This window comes from Castor canadensis, chromosome 6, assembly GCF_047511655.1.
Source record: "Castor canadensis chromosome 6, mCasCan1.hap1v2, whole genome shotgun sequence".
NCBI classification, from domain to species: Eukaryota; Metazoa; Chordata; class Mammalia; order Rodentia; family Castoridae; genus Castor; species Castor canadensis.
The window spans coordinates 130,401,550-130,420,008 of record NC_133391.1 but is presented as its reverse complement, the minus strand read 5'-3'; the positions used below and the strand labels follow the sequence as shown (position 1 = coordinate 130,420,008).

The 18,459-nt window shown below is 35.3% G+C and overlaps 1 long non-coding RNA gene across 1 annotated transcript in view; it reads left to right on the top strand.

The window, feature by feature from the left end:
* LOC141423927 (uncharacterized) overlaps positions 1-17,425 on the top strand; it is a 54,429-nt gene extending 37,004 nt beyond the window's left edge. The window contains exon 3 of the long non-coding RNA XR_012448693.1: positions 17,230-17,425. This is a non-coding gene — a long non-coding RNA (uncharacterized lncRNA). The remainder of the gene's footprint in view (positions 1-17,229) is intronic.
* Positions 17,426-18,459: the final 1,034 nt, after the last annotated feature.

Below are 18,459 nucleotides of genomic sequence, written 5' to 3'. Positions count from 1 at the left end.
AGATATGCCTTAGTTCCCTCACAGTCTCTCCCTTTACACAAGTACAAGTAGACAGAGAGGTTAGACAAAACAGAGGCCACTCTAGCTATGGAAGAGGAGCCACTCCTGTCCTCAAGGGGGAAACTACATCTGGATCCTTACGGACTTTCTCATGGCAGTTCCCCTAAATTCAGATCATTCTGGGTTATACTGAGCAGAGCTTAATTAAAAACAAAAAGCCAACTCCTTTGCTTTTGACAATACTCAAACATAGTTGTTTCAATGTCTTCATTTCTCAACCAGTTGTTGAACATTAGGAAGTTTAGTTGCTCTTCTCACAACCTCTGTTTGAGAGATTTTAGTCTACAGAACATTCACTTAAGCTTTCTTAACCATCTTGTTGCTATTAGTTGGGAAAAATGAATTTTGGGAGTTGTAAAACATTACTTTATGTTTCCTATGCTTTTGGGAATATTAATTAGCCAATGTTGGTAATTCAATTTTCATTTAGATTTTAACTAGCCAAATAAATTCTCTCTCAGTTTGTGTATTAGTAAGAGAAAGATAATTTTTGCTGAAAGAACACACCAAAGACAGGAGTCACAGAACACTTTCTCTGCCATTTTTTTCCCCTAGATATTTGGAAATTTGAACTTCTCATGTTTGATAAATTTCACTCCTTCATTCTTCAATATCTCTCCTAAAGCCAGAGATGCAGCACAGTATGCAGTAGATAGGTACACAGACACTTGAGCCAGATTGCTAGGATTTTAATCCTAAAATTTTAATCCTAGAAATCCTAGCTTCACTGTTTACGAGTTGCATGACTTTTCAAATGTTATTAACCTCACTGTGCCCGAAAAAGAGGATAATAATAATAATAACTTCATAAAATTGCTTGAAAGGTATATGAAGTACCACATATAAAGTCCTTAGAACTGTGTCTGGCCTAGAGCAGTCACTCTGAAGTACAAGCTGTCTTTGTATCGTCTATCCTCCATTCATCTCCCTTGCAGTCTTGCACCTCACCTTTCTCTATCATTTGGCCTTGCTGTAAGTTTGTTATTACCACTCTGCTCTCTCTTCAACTTCAAAGCTCCTCAGACTCTAGGTGGACTCTGCTTAAAAGATATGCCAGTTTGAGGGCTTTGGAAATAGAGTGCTTACCTAGTATGCATGAGTCTCTGGGTTCAATCCACAATAACACTAAAATAAAATAAAATAATATAACAAAGTAAAATAACCCTTTTGATAGGAGACAGTCAGATTTATAAATCATGTTTACCTAAACCAATAATCATAGACCACAAAACAGAGGAGGTGTGAGTAGAGGTTTGAACATTGAGCGATGTAATATATTCTACTTTTGAGGGTACAACCACTTACTTTCAAAAGATGAATATACATTTGTCAGTTTATTCTTCAAACTTTTCATGAGTACCTGCTCTGCAAGCAGTGGTAAAATTTTAAAGGTTATTATTAAAAAATATGAGACATTGTCCTATAACTTGTCTAAATCAATTGGTAGATAAAGGATGAAAAAAAAACAGATGATAATGCAATAAGACTAAGAAATTAGTAAAGCATTTGATATCATGTTTTCCTTTAGTTATCCAGTGCTAGAAATTATTCTGCATTGCCTAAATTGGAAACAAAATGTACATTTCTTCTTTTTCATGTCACATTAGAGAGGTTGAATTTATTTTACATTGATTAAAGCATTTAGAACAAGTAGCAATTAGACTCTTGCAAAATTTAATTTGTCTCTGGATCAGTTCAAGAATTCATTTTCTAAATTTTGGCTCTGAGGTCGGTTCTGTTTGAATTTTCAAGCTAAATTTTAGAGATTGCCACTGTGTAATAAAATCATAGGACTCGATGAAACATATATCTTTACATTAAAAAGAAGCCCACCAAAATTTAATACTCTCTGGAAAAGAAGGCATCTTATGGTCTTAAAATGCAGTGCTGGGAGGATGCACTGTGCCAACTCTCAAAGTCCACTTGAAGTTCTTGAGTTTGAATTTCAAATTAAACTAGAACTTTTCCTGTATTCAAAGGGAGGAAAGAAACTTTAACATCCTCTTTAAAAGCATAAAAGCTTCTGGAAGTTCTAATAGCTCATAATAAACATCACACAAAACAAAAAAGTAAATGAATCAGAAACAGATGCGTTACCCTGCTCTTGAAACATTTATGAATTTTAATATTAGGAATGTTGAGGGAGAAAAGAGCTGGTGAGAGATCATAAATTGATCATGGCTGCACTACATTATCTTCTAATCAAAACAATCTTCTCCAGTGAACATGAAAGATCTATTTCTAATGAGTTCTGAAATTTGAGTTTGTTCCAGGATCCCCAATGTTACAACACTGTTAACTTATTTATATAATAAAAACCTTTGTAATATTTTCTAAGGAAGTATATATTCCTAGAACAATAAGTTTCCTGTTTTTTCTAATTGATTGCACATTCAGCATTGTTCTCCTTTAATCTACTTAATTATTTACACATGATTACCTAAACTGTACATGGACACACAGCCACATGAGAATACACATGCATAATTTTCTGCCACTGGACCCACAAGATGAGGGGAGGAGAGTGTAATATTTTAATTTTCCCTTGTTTATGCCAACCATTCAATTCTTTTTTAATGCAGTGAATATTTGGTGAAAAAAATCTGAGCTCAGAATCTAGTTATGTATTTTCAAACCCACAGATTCAAAGGAGGAACATTTGGTGACTTTCCAAATGCTCACAGAGAAGTTAAGTTGGGTAGAAGGGGAATTTGGCTTTCATTTAGAAATTGCATTTTATTGCAGTTGCTAAAATTTACATGAGTGTAGGAAATAGAGACTTACTATTCTGTTTGTGGCTTCTGTGCTCTCATGCTAGATGAGATTAACTGCTACTTTCTCATGAACATATAGAACAATCATAAGGATAGAAGAAGCCAGAAATACACATATTTCCCATAGTTTGGATGGCTAATTTCATAGACCTTAGAATCTTAGTAACACACAAAGTCTGAATCACTCTGGAGCTAAGGAGAATAGATGAGTATCATGCCTGGAGAAGCTGTGACCCATAATGCTTAGCATTGCATGATTGAGACAGCTCTCCAGAGAATAACTCTCTATGTCCTCACTGTAGGACTATCCAATCCTTTTCCTAATCCTTTTAAGGCCCATTACATCTATGGGCACCATATTCTCTGGTCTCTGAGCTTCCATTTACTAGAAATACTCTATGATGAACCCATTAATGTATTTCAATTTCCACCCTTTCCAAATGTCTGAGATGGCTGGACTTTGAACACTCTTCCCTTCAATTCATTTTATCAGGAGACTAGCCATACTTCATTAGCGCTGTAGTGGATTGACAGGTGGCAGAATATGCTACTGCCACTCAAAAAATATGCATATTTGGCATTATTATTATTATTATTTTGAGCCAAAGGCTCTGAAAAACAATAGGTATGAGAACTCTTCACTTTTTTCTTCTGAAAAGCAAGAGATAAAACCACCGTATGAGAGATGTCCATCCTGCAGCAGGAGAAAAGTAGCAGTCTTATGATTGGGGATGGGGAGTTGATGCTGAGAAAAATCTGTACAAATAAATTTTGTTCAAGTAATGCTTCCTTCCTAGTGACTTTTTCACTATTAACTGGCCTAGCCTGAACTCCTTTGTCTTGTCCTGTTTTCATAATTCACTATACTTTGTCTAATTCAGCATACAAGTGCTTGACTTTAACTGCCCCTTTGGATCTTCATTTACTCAAGAGGGCTCCCAGGTCACATAAGATGAACTTATACACCTTTTTCTATTAAACTGACCTAAGACATCAGTTTTAAGTCAGTTTAATTCTAAGGTCCTCCTGCCAGAGACCTTCAGAATAAAGAGAAGATTTTCTTCTACTACAGTTTAAAAATGTCCTTTCTTTCTACTCTACTAGATTCTTTACCTGGGAAGCTATAAATTAGACTGCCAAAACACAGATTAGCAAGAGATAAAGTTTATTGACCTACATGTGCACATCACTTGGAAGAAATCAGTAACTTGAGGGGATGGTTAGAACTTGGATTTCCATTCATCTTCAACGAAGAATAATAACTTTGTAGAGAAGAGATAAGACAGAAAAAAGGGTCAAGGAAAAGAGTTTTAGACTTTCAAGGGCAGCAAGCTGTAGACGGGAAGTATTGAAGGAAAACTGATGGAGTAAGGTTTGTGCAGGTCTGCTTCTGTTGGCTTTCCATCTTCCTCATGACCACAAAACTTCCCCAGGAGAGACCTTATGGAAGTCCTCATTTTTCAGAAGTTTCTGCTTTTAGTCAGATAAAGGAGGCTTTGAGAAGGCTTCTTTCACATCTGTTGATTCCCATTTGCTTCCAGCTCAAAATAATTTTTATGACAAAGTGGCATATTTTGGGATAACACATTCTGGTCTCTTATAACTCCTTGCCCTGTTATAAAGCTCTGTGCTAAAATCAAGCCGTTTACAGATTAGCTCTAAAACATTCTTATCTGTATTTTGCCCATCCTTCTTGCTTAGTTTTATTCTCATATATTCTTTACCTACTACTAAAAATTAAGATATAAGTATCTTGCTTTCTAAACAGTTTTGTAATTCAATCATGTTATTATCCTTGATGAACTTCTCCTTACATAGTATGACTGCCACTTATAATCCCTCTCTTCTTTATTTCTGTCACATTTAACCTTTTTCTAATTTTGTAACCCTATCAACCCATCTGGACTTCTTGGAGTTCAGTCTCATATTATGGAACAAAATTTTACCTAAAAGAATTTCATTGGCAAAATTGTAAGGAAATAGATTTTTGTCCTATTGAGGTGGTCTGGCCCCTTTAAAACAGAGTGCTGGTAAGGGTGTGTATGTTCACTGTGTCTACACTGAGAACTGTCACATGGTCTTCCACGCACTCCCAGTCCAATTAGATTCTCAACAGTTTCTCCCTCTGTTGTTTCCTTTTGACAGATGGCATATTCTTTTTTGGTACTCTCAATCCTGCTTGTCAACATGTATTAGTATATATAGTAGAATTCTATGTGAGATTTGTTTTTATTGTAATATTCACCTGGCAACAAGACTAGGGAAGAACTACATCAGAGACCACCAATATCTGCTAGAAGAAATCAGATTGACTTAGTCTATGGCAATAATCCCTTTCCATTACCCCTTTAATCCCCTACCACTACCTTTATCTCTACATTAGCAGGCTAATTGTGCAACACATTTTGCTAGACTGCTTTTAAAATGTAATGAAACCCAGAAGACCCTCCCTCTAAAACATATATGTATGCCCATATAGCTGCTAATTTGCATACAATTTTCAGGGTATTCACAACCTGTCTCTGCATTTGTAGTGGGTGGGAGAGGATGCACACCTGGTGAAGTAAGCATAGTCTGAGAGACACTAATGGCACCCTCATTACTGCCAGCAGCACAGGGACCCAGCAAAAGGAATAATGAAGTGGGACAAGGCTGAAGAAATGTAAGCAATTAAGTTCAGCTAGAAATTCTGAAAAATCTGTTCTCCCCATGACTCCTCCTTTAGGGGATCAGTTATTATAGTCATATCCCAAGTCTCTGATGGAATTTGGTTTGGTGGGGAAGATCAAAAGATGCACTTGGCATTTGCTGAGCGTAAACAGCATACCAGCCTCTCTGCTGACCAAATCAACAGATCCATAACCATGTGAGAAATGTGAATGCATTTCTGAAGAGGGGAGAGTCATGGGCCTGGAAAATGTCCAGTGTCAACAATAAGAAAGCAAAGGGGGAAGGAAGATAAAGAAGGAAGTATCTGACTGATGTTCACTCAAGTACATCAAATACATCCCTTTCACTTGTAAGAAAAATCTTGACCTATAATTCCTTACCTAAAAGTTGTTCTTTTTGTGAGAATTAAATGATGAATAGCTATTTCCAAGGAGGTTCTAGGAGTTTTCTGTTTGTTCCATAATTGCCTTAAAGAAATTCCTGTCTGTGTCAATAGAAGTGGCCTTTCTTCTGGATTAATTTCTAGAGAGATTTGTGATTATGGGTCAGCAGCTTTTTTTTTTCATTTATTTCACATTTTAATTACCTACTATAGACCAGACTCTGAAGAATACATACAACATGACCCTTGTTCTCTGAGGGTGCTTGCAGACTGATAGAGGTGGCACATATCAAGCTGTATCCTAGATATTCTGAGATTCACTCTCCTGCCAACACAGGTAGATCATATAAAACCCAATGGCCTAATCCTCTACTGAGGATAGGATGGCAGGATAGCTCTCATGATAATTACTAACAAATTTCATATGAATAAGCATAAGATATGTTTCTGCCTCCAGAATTTGGTATAACACTTGAAAATCCTACTTTTTAATTCATTAAGTTCTAAGGGTTTTGGCAATACAGAGTGTTTGGAAGCTAAACTTTGACTTTAAGGATTTTGGCTGAGAAGATTGTATAAACTGACTATAGAGGTGTCTATGCATTTAAATTGAGTGTCGAAGAATTGGCTACACTTCACATAAACACATAATGCAACCCCCCAATAGTGTGGTCTTTTTTAAACTAACTACCATCTGGCAAGGGACCTACTTGAAAGAAAGTCCTCCCATTCCTTTGCACACTTGCCCTTGTTCATATACTTCAGGAGAAAGGTGCTGTAGCAATGAGAAAAAGAAAAATAAACAAGTATTTGAAGTTTGTGATGAATTATAAGAACTCACTGACCATAAGTAATGGTTATACAAGTACTCAGTAAAAGTCAAAAGCACATCACACAACAACCTGATTCTAATTCTCAGGTAAATATTGTCACATTGACAATTGGTAAAATACTAGTAAAAGTTTTTCTAAACTTAAGCGTGTCTTACAAATTATCTAAAAGACCAAATAGTTTTCTATGGCAAAGTCAAGTTCTAAATCCAACATTAAAGTAAGTTATTAATCAGAACAGTATTCTTTATGGGTCATTTATAAAGTCTTGTGACTTGAGTTCATAGACTATTCAGAAAGATGGTGTAGGTGTATGTGTCTTTCTGTCACCATTTAGGTGCAGTTTAAAGCTGTGTACATTATATATCCAACAAATATATGAAGACTCTAAAAGGTAGACTGGATAGGGAACTTGGAACTTGAGGAAAAGCACAAAACAAAGAGATCCCTGTCTCTTTTTTGCCTCATTTATCCTAGACTTGGAACTGAAGAAGCCAACACTTGGAAACAGTAATGAATGCAAACAAAAACAAAAACTAAGTAGAAAAAAAACCATATCAACAATTAACATTAGATATCAATGGCTTAAATATATTAATTAAAATGCAGATTGTCCAAACGGATTTAAAAAATCATGATCCAGCTATTTGATTTGTACAGGAAAATCATTCCATACATAATAATACCCATGTTAAAAGTGTAAAGGATAGAAAGTTTAAAATATATATCATATAACATTAATCAAACACAAGAGTAATTATATTAATATTTATATTAAGATTAGAATTAAAATTTCTTTTCAAGTGTCCATTGGACCTCTATCAAGACAGATAGTATCCTGAATCATAAAATAAGCCTCAACCAATTAAAAATTGAAATTGAAGGTGTTCTCTGATCACAAAGGAATCAAATAGAAGTCAATAATAGATAATAGAAAATCTCTGAACATTTGGAAAATAAATAATACCAAATAAAATTTAAAAATATATTGAATAAACTAAAATCAAAATATATCACAAGAAAATTTATAGAAGTTCTGAGAGGGAAATTATTAGTGCGATAATGCATCCATTAGAAAAGAGGGAAAGTGTCAAATAATAATCTATGTGACTATGTCAAGAGTATATAAAAGAGAAGAAAAATAAACCCAAAGCAGGAAGGGAGAAAATAAGATAAGAAGAGAAATCAATGATACTGAAGACCAAACCAATGAGACAATCTTTGAAATGTTGGATCTTTGAAAAGATTAACAAAAATTGATAAATTTCTATAAGAGAGATGACACAATTTACCCATATCCAGAATGAAACAGAAGCTATCACTTCTGTAAAGATCAAAAGCTTAATAAGGGAATACAATGAACACATAATTTGAAAATTAGACCAAATGTATTAATTACTTGAAAAATATAAACTACCACAACTTGCCCAATGTGAGATAGATAATTAAAATAACCTTTAACTATTCAGGAATTTGAATTTATAATATAAAACTATCCTAGAAAAGAAATCTCCAGGCCCACATGGTTATGCTGGAGAATACATACAAATATGTAAGGGAGAATTAGCACCAACTCTATATTCTCTTCCACAAAATAGAAGAGGAGAGAATACTCACTTTATAAAACTAATATTACTCTAATACTAAAACCAGATGATGACAGTACAAAAAGGGAAAGCTACAGATTAATACAGAAAACAAAAATCCTTTACAAACTATTAGTAAATAGAAATTAGAAATATATAAAAATCATTTTATTACTTGAGTAATTGGGGTGTATTCCAGGGATGTAGGGCTAGTTTAATATCCCTGAATCAATCAATGTAAATCATCATATTAACAAGTTATATAAAAGTATAACAGGTATCATTCTAGCTAGTATGTAGCTACAAAGTTTTATATAGTTATCATAATAAAGACTAAATGAGATTGATTGAGAGATAGACATACAGATCAGTGGAAGAGAACAGAAACTCTTAAAAGTAGACTTAAATATTCATATAAATATGTTTTAATTATAAGAGGACAATGTTAATAGTTGATACACTATCATCAAAGAAAGAAAATCTTTGAGTTTGAGGCAAAATCTGACAACAGTAAGTAGATAGCATCTTTAGTCTCCAGAGTCCTTAGAAGTGACCAAAGCTGCAAACAGAATCTCTCCCACACTCTATCTACAATCATAGTTCAACTACTTTGTAATCAGTTTCATTCCTAATATTTTAGATTGCCAGTGTTTTATATCTATATTTAAACATTTTGTATTTGGAGATGTTTAAATATTAATCATATTTAAAAGAAATAGTGATTCTCCAGCATTATTTCAACCATCCACAATCACTTTATGAGTTAAATGGGCTTTGGTGTACGGCCTGGGAATCCAGGCAGCATTTGTTAGATTGTTTCTCAAACAATATGCGTTTCCAGTTCCCAATACCATAGTTACAATAAAACTCTGTGAACACAATAAGTATTGTCAACTCAACTATTCAGTGAACAATAGGAAAAAATATTAATAATGCAGCCTATTCTTCAATTCTATTTTCCTAAATTACATTTTTTTCTCTTTTCAATTTGTGGTATACTCTTTAGGTTAAGTTTAAGTTCTAGATCATAGCACACATAGAAAGTACAAACATGAAATCTATGGCTCAAATGACAGATGAAAAATTTTCATTAAAATTGTGCCTGTTCAAATGACATTGGGAAGGTTTCTGTCATCCTTGGATTAGCCGGCTTGCACATGTTCTTGAGGAAACATGCATTCAATCTGTAGGAAGGAATTCACAATTCATGTTTTGGAGTGATTCACCCATTTGTGATTAACCTGCAAAGGAATTTCTAAAGTTTGCATCTGTGTGACTGCTCTGAAATAGCTGAAAGATAAGGCTGGGTTAATTTCTTGACAGTCACTCACTCGACTGAGCCCACTGCACTCCAAAGCTGAAGTCCTTTTCTCTGAGAACGCCAAGATTGAGACAAACATATCACCTGGACTAGAGGCAGTTCCATCTCAGTGCAGGTCCAGCAGCAGACATCTAAATGCAAATTCTAATATGAACTGAACCTACAAGAGACTCAAGTTGCTTTTGTTTACAATATTCAAGGGCCAAAGGAATCAGGTAGATTTCGAGGTTATGGAGGACAGATGTTATATTGACAAATGGAAGAAAAAAATGCAAATCCTGCCAGTGGAAATAGAAATCAAACAATCAAGAAACACAACTGAGGACAAACTATTTTTATGGGATAAGTAGCATTTTACATTTCATAATGTCTTTTGTAGCATACTCTGAATTGCCACAAACTTATAATCTTATGAGGGAAATCTGACAATTTTAAGTGTTACATTAAATTGATTTTGCTGTTGTGTTGATGACTTAGTAAACCTTGCTGTCCTGACAGAGAAGAGTGTGTCACATCACCCCGATAGTACCTGTTCCACAACAGATGCTCAACATTCAAAATTAAAAGTGCTTGTGCAGGCCTATCATGTTTAATGAATACATCATTCATTTCACATCTAACACTGAGTTGCCAGTTCAAAACCAATCCCATTAAAGTAGGTGGCCATGCACAAATCACTTTAATCAGCACCTCATTTTTCATTTTGAAGGAATAATAATGAAAACTACCAATCCCACCTGACTGCCCAAAGTTATTACTCATTCAGATTTCTCTCAAGAGATATCTTTGGAATATCTACTATATGCTGACATTATTTTTAGCACTGAAATTTCATTGTGAGCAAAATTCTAAAGCTCTTGCACTAGAACTTCTATGCTTGACAAAGAGATATGGTCAATAAATTTATCTGGAAAATGGTGATAAAAATATGGAGTAAAATAAGGTAAGGAAAGAAGAAAGACTGTGTTGTGGGGTCAAGGCAAACAAGTAATAGACTAGCTAGAAAGCTCTCACTGATAAGATAATATTTGAGCTGAGTCCTTACAAAAGTATGGAAGCAGTCAAGTGGCTGTCTTGGGGAACTGCATGCAAGGCAAAAGGGACAGAAAATTCAGAGGCCATGAGGAGACCTGTATGGTGAAAGAAAGTGAGCAGGAAGGACAACAGCAGGAGATGACAGTTGTGCAGACTATGAAGGCCATATATATTGCTAGAAGGATTTTGGATTTTATACTTAGTGAGATGGTAAGCCATCAGAAGATTTTAGAAGAAGACTGATAGTTCTATGTTTTAAGGATTATTGTAGCTCAGTGTTATAATTCTATATTATGCATTTCTAAAGCTTATCTATTTCCTTTATGAAGAAATGTAATGTGAGTTATATATGTAAGTTAAAATTTTCAATTTGCCACATTAAAAAAAGTAAAAATGAGCACATACATTTCAGTTTTTTCAAAAAGAAATCAAACCTCATTCATTATTTTCCCCATTTTTGTGGCAAAATGTAACGTAAAATTTTTTATCATACCCATTTTAAGCATTTATCAAATGCTATTAAATATATTCAAAACATAGTGTGCAACTATCACTACCACCATGTCCATAAATCTTTTCATCTTGTAGAACTAAAACTCCACATCCATTAAATAAGAGCTCCATTCCTCCCTCCCTCATTCCCTCCTGCCTACAATCATCCCTGGCAACCCCATTTTACTTTGCATTTCTGATTTGAATATGCCAGTTCCTTATTAAGTGGAATCACAAAGTATTTACCCTCTCATAACCAGCTTATTTCACTTAGCATAATGTCTTCAAATTTTATCCACGTTGTGGCATAACTCAAACTTCGTTCCTTCTTAAGGCTGAATTATATTCCATTGCATGTACATATTGCATTTGTTTACCTCTTCAACATTGAAGAGACATTGGGATTGATTACATGTAGCTATTGTGACTGGTGCTGCAATGAACACAGGAATGCAGATATCTCTTGAATGTGCTGTTTTCATTTAATTTCGATCTTGCCCAGTAGTGACATTATTGTATCATATCATAGATGTATTTTTAGTTTTTTGAAGAACCTCAATATTATTTTCCACAATGGCAGCACAAATTTACACTCCTACTAACAGTGTATAAAGTTCCTTTTCCTCCACACCCTCACCAATACTTGTTAGCTTTTGTGTTTTTAATAATAGCCACTATAGCTGTCATAAGGTGACATCTCATTGTGGCTTTAATTGGCATTTCTCTGATGATAGGGATGCCGAGCATTTTTTTCATGAACCTATTGGTCTTTTTTTGTTTTCTTATGAGAAAGGTATTTTGCCCATTTTCTGCTCAGGTTATTTGTTTTCTTGTTATTGAGTGTTTTGAGCTCATTATGTATTTTAGATATGATTCCATTATAAAAGGCATAGTTTTCAAATATTTATCCCTTTTTATAGGTTGTGTCTTCTCTCTCTTCATTGTCTCCTTTGCTGTGAAGAAGATTTTTCAGTTTGGGGTAATCTCAGATTCTTAATTGTTAGCATATAAAAATGCAGCAGATACATGTATTGAATTTGTATCCTGCCACTTTGTTGATTTGTTCCTCAGTCACAACAGAGTGTGTGTGTGTGTGTGTGTGTGTAATCTTCAGCATTTCCTACATGGGAGATAATACCACCTACAAACAGATAATTTTCCTTCTTCCTTTCCAATTTGGATTCCTTTCATTTCTTTTTCTTGTTTGGTTACTCTGGCTAGAACTTCCACTCCTATGTTGAATAGAAATGGTGAAAATAGGCATCTTTGCCTGGTCCCTTATATTAGAGGAAATGTTTTCAATCTTCCACCATTGAATCCAATGTTTACTCTATGTGTTTCATATATGGGTTTTGTTGTGTTGAAATGTTTTCTTTTTATTCCCAGTTTGTTGCGTATTTTTATCATATTTTTCTGACATTTTTAATCAAATGTTTTTCTACAACAATATAGATAATTGCGTATTTTCTGCTTTATCTTGTTTAGACCATTGTGTATTTTTCTTTTCATCCTGTTAATATAGGATATTACACGAAGCAGTTTTTATATGTTGAGCTATCCTGGCATCATAGGAGCAAATCTCACTTGGTCATGATATATGATCCTTTCAATGTGCTATGAAATGTGGTTTGTTAACATAAAATTAATTTAGAAAATATACTCAATTTAAAATAGTATGTCAAAATATTATACTTTTGGTATGTAATAAATATAAATTGTTTTTAATGAGAAATTTCATATTCCTTTCTCATATTGAGTCTTAGAAATCAGACACATTTAGACACAGCTCAAAAACACACATTTCAAGTACTCAGCAGCCATGTATGGTTGCTGGCTGTTTTATTGAATAACACAGCTCTAGTCACTGTGTTAGGAATGTATAGTAGGTTCATACATTGTGGGTAGCAATTTGATATAATTCAACTGCTCTAGAAAACAGAGTGACAGTACCTTAAAAAAATTAAACAAGTCTATGAGCTAGCAATTCCACTCCTAGGTACGCACTCAAGAGAATTAAAACCATATTTTCATGCAAAAATGTGTATGTGAATTTTGGTATAATTGTATTTATATGAAATGCCCAGGATAGGAAAATTCATAGAAACACAAACTAGATTAATGTTTTCAGTGGCTGATGGTAAGGACAATGTGGAAAATGGCTGGTAATAATATGGGCTATCTTTTGGGTGTAATAAAAAGATTCTGAGATGGGATAGTGCTGATGCTTGTGCAGCTTTGCAAGTACTCTAAAGATCACAATACATTGTAGGATCACAGTCCATGAACAAATAAGATTAATAATAATAAAATAATAAAATTCAACAACAAAATCCCATAAGACCCTATCTGAAAAATAGCTAAAGCAAATAAGGGCATGGCTCAAGTGTGACTCCCTGAGCACAAATCCCAGAAATGCCAAAAAAGAAACAGAATCAGGAGACACTTGAGTTCTGGAAAGAGAAATGAAATTAAGATATCAAGATGGTATAGATATATTTAAAACCATAAGACTAGAAGAAATCACTTAGGATGTGAGTTTAGATAGAATATGTCTGAATCCTGATTCACTCCACTATTTAAAGTTCTGGAAAATGATTAAGAACCAGCCAGAATGGCAGAGAATTAATGAACAATTGAGTAGAAGAAGACTCTAGAGTAAATGATGGCCTGGAAGTCACAGAAGAAAAGTGTTTCAAGAATTGAACTATCCATAGTGCCAAATGCTATTGACAAGTCAAGCAAAATAAGATCAGAGAAACGCCCATTGGATTCATTCAGTGGCACACAGGTGATTGGTAACCTTTGTTGTGGTCAGGGTGAAAGGATAATTACATTGGATCAAGAGAGAACAGGAGGGTTGTTATGCTTGGGAGTAGAAGGATGGTTTTGTAGATTAAAGAAAAATAGAGTCAACACATACTCTTAAGGTGGCAGTCCTAAGTCTATTTGTATGTTAATGTGAAGAATCCATTAAAAGAAAAGTAAAAAAAAAAGAAAAGTCAAGATTCAGGAAAACATAGTTGAACTGTCATGGAATATAATGAAAACAATGGCTGTGAAAATACTTACTCGAGTTGTTCATGTACTCTTATTTTTCCTTCCGAACTTTATAAACTCATTGAGGGTTGTGGTCAAGGTAAAAGTAATGACATGCAATTCAACCCACAGAAAACAAGCAGATGGCAGCATATGCATTGGTTGAGACAGGAAACTAAGGGATATAGACAGATACATCAGACAGAACATGGAAACAATGCCATGTGTTAGGTGATACTGCTTGTCAGAGGAGATCAAAAGCTTTTTGTCAGTGAACTCAGCTGCAATCTTTGAGGTTTCAGAAGACATTTCTCTCAGGATCTAAAACTTCAGGCTATTCCTGAAGTTGAGGCAAACTGCTCATCAAACATTTCCCTAATGATTACAAAATCGCATGCCCTTCCTAAAACTCACAATAAATCAAGGGCTCAGGACAGGAAATAATTGTAAAGTCTCTTAAGTCATCTATTTCCACTTTTCTTTCTTCTTCCATCTGTGGAGTTAGATTGAGTCAGCTTTTGATTTCAGTTGAAAATATCTTCAGTGCTGAGCTCAAATAGCAACCAGTTAGTTCCAAGAAAGGGTCTGAGAATGTTCACCATACTTCTGAGATGCTCCAGGGATCCCAGCACCTACGTCACTCTTTCCCAGAGGACTTTAAATCCCTAGGCTCAATTTTCCACCATTTACAATAAAATTCTGTACAAGCTCTAGAAGGAGTGGCTTCCTGTAGTGGGTAAAATTGATTCTTACTGTTCACTTTTTATCTCTATGCTCCACCTTCCCCTGAGATATGTGGCTCTTTTTGTCTGCTTGCTTTTGCTTTTTATTTTTGAGACCTGGTCTTGCTACATAGGCCACGCTGGCCTCAAACTTGTTATCCTCTTGCCTTATCCTCCTGAGTGCTAGGATTGCAAATGTGCACATCTCTGGTAGAGATGTGACTTAAACTTGATCCTTGTTTATCAGTCTATCCTGGGTATGGATATATCATTCTTATAATTTTCCTTTGAATAGTCATGAACTGGTTGAATGTTCAAACCAAACTCTACTAAATAGCAAGGAAGAAAACTGAAACATACCAAAAGGTAGAAAGGAAGAAAACTGAAACATATCAGAGAGAAGTAAACCAGATAACGTGGATTGGAAAAGGGGATTTTTATATTTGCAAATTGAGGTCTAGTGAGCGATTGATGCTTCCTTATGAAATTCCCAGGATGCTCACAAGTAAACAAAAAAAGGGAGGGAAGGGTATTTTTAATTTCTTATTCCTCAAAATATACTTAAGGTCACACCTATTAAGCTAGCAAGATCTAGAAAGCTATGAGAGTTCACTACCACTTGCCTGATACCTTCTTCTTGGGTAATTACTATGTACCTCCACCAGGAACAGGGTATTATAATTTTGTCTACCTCAAGGAAGAAAGGAATTTATAAAGAAATAAATAGCATAAGCCCCCAGGCCTATTCCAAATTCTCATGCTAGCTTTGTGAGATGAGACCTTCTTTCTCCAATTACCACTTCTCTTAAGAAAACAAAACAAATTAGAACAAATGGGACAGTGAAAAATCCCAAAGAAGGACCATTGCCCAGACATCTTTGCACTCCCCCATTGCTCTGATGATTACCTCATTCTAGATATTCAGAAAAGGAGCAGGTCAGCATGTGCACTTTGCTGAGTGCTTTCCTCTCTTCTTTCCCAGGATAGCTGGGTGGAGCTTCTGAATGTTGGTCATAAAGAATAAGAGGGAAATACCTTGGAATTGGACCTGTCAGGTTGCAAACATCATAAGAGAATAATGCAATTACTCTTATCACCAAATGAGTTTTTCCTGACCCTAGCACAAATTATGACACTTCCTTGGTATAGACAGCCATGCCTTGAAGACTCCAAGGTGTCAGGTTGATACTTGGAAAACTGGTGGACACAGTGGCCTGGTATTCTTTACATTCCAGAGGTGTGTCAATGCACAGAAGGCAACTATACTTTCTAGAAGTCATAAAAGCACTAGAAAGAGATGGTTAGAGCAGATGACCAGCATGGTCCCTTCTACATACCCAAGAACCAGAATCAACAGCATACTAGACTTATTCTTAAGACTTTGCAGAACACTCTGGAATTCCCAGAACTACTCAAAGGAAACACTTGTAAATTAGGCTCCCCAAAACCATACAAAAACAGGAGCCAGAAAAAAAAACACAGGCCACGTTTAGAAATAATTCTTTGCCTACAATTGTTTCGAGGAAGCAGACAAGTTAGGAGGCTGATGTAGTAATCAACATGAGTGATTATATCAGCCTCAACTAGGGCAGTTACCGAAGGATTAAGTTAATTGGATATGTTTAAGTCCTCCTTCTATCTATTGAGTTAGAATTGACAGAAGCTGGTGATTGATTTGACATGAGGTGTGACTAATCATACATGCTGAGGGAGAAGACCACTTCCTGGAAGATTCTCAAGGTCACAGCCTGGATGTCACAGATGAGCCATACCAGTCAGCGCCCTTGCAAGCTGCATGTACTCTCTCTCTCTTTCTCCCTCTCTGAGTTTTAAGTGGCCTTCTCAGAAGTGGGGCTTTTGATTCCACAAGAATATGTACTTTGCTCTAGGGATGATACCAATTTTGTTGCTTGTTGGGTAGAATTTAAGAAGCCTGGAGAGCTGTCTTTGCTTTTTTTTTTTTGCGGTACTGGGGCTTGAACTAAGGGCCTTCACTTTGAGTCACTCCACCAGCCCTAGTTTTTTGAATGGTTCTTCAAGTTAGGGTCTCATGGAAGTATTATTTGCCCAGGCTGGCTTCGAACTGCAATCCTCCTGGGTAGCTAGGATGACAGGCATGAGCGCACTCACCTGGCCCAGCTTTGCTTCTGATTCAAACTAAATTTGTGCATCCACTCCATTTCCATGGCTCCTATGTTTTTATTCAAACATCAGCCACTGCACCTTTGTCTTTAAAAACTAAATTTTAAAGTATCTTGAGAACTGGGTCAAATACACCCCCTTACCAAAACTGGAGTTCTGCTCTTATTATCTGATTCCAGTCTCCAGGTGTCAATCATCTGCATTCCTGGATATTTACATCATTCCTGCCAGTAGAGTACCTCACCCATTCATTTTCGACCCTCCTTCTGGGAGGTCTCCTGTAACCCATTGTGGACTGTTTTTTTGGTAAGTATCTGAATATTGTTTAACTTTTATTATAGTCTCCTGATGCCATACTGTCTTCTCTTTTTTAGTCACTGACCTATTAGTATCTTTTCAAGTATCATCCCCCAAGAGGTTTTCTGGTATCTGAGTGGGTCCTTTCCTCTTAAATTTGATGCAGTCAACCATCACTAATACATTAACTGGTCCTCTGGAGTGTTCCAAAAAATTGGCCATCTCATTTTTTTTTTCAATTTCTGTTTGGGACATGACCTCTGAAACCCACATTTTCAAAGGCTCAGATTCCTTAATGGAAAAATCTACGCTAAACAGAATAGATAAAACTGAGATTTTTAAAGTATGTTAAAGACTGGTCATGGGGAATTCAGCTGCTTTGATTTCTTTTTTTTTTTATTCATTTATTCACATGTGCATACATTGTTTGGGTCATTTCTCCCGCCTGCCTCTCCCTCTGTTCCCTCCTCACTTCTAGGCAGAATCTGTTCTGCCCTTATCTGCTTTGATTTCTAATATGATTTATTAAGCAACTTTTAAGTTATTTAGGAAAAATTATATTTAAAATCTCAAGATTTCATAAATTTTTAATAGGTAGCACCTCTTGACTGTTTAAGGACTTGAATTTAAATACATTGAAATTAGATCAGAAGCTCCTAACTTTAGCTGCAAAATGGAATCACTAGTGAGTTTAAAAAATTCTAATAAGTTCAGCCCTGACATCAGAAATACTCATTGAATTGTTCAGGTATATTCCTGACCACTGGAATTTTTAACAGGACCCCAGATGATTCTTATGCGAAGCTAAATTTAAGAAACTTAACTTAATCATAAACTTCTTAATTCTTAATCCTAAACTTGAGAGACATAGGATTCAGGTGACACATGACTATAATCTCAGGTCTCAGGAGGTCAAGGCAGGAGCACTATGACTTTAAGGCCAGCCTGGGCTACATAGTGAGCCCCTGTCCAAAACCAAAAAATTAATAGAATTATATCAATAATATTTGACAGTGTTTTGAAAAATATTAAATATTTATATGTGAGCTTGAAAAACAAAATTTCATATGCCATCCAGAAATAACCACTTTTTAATTTGTTTGCTCATTACA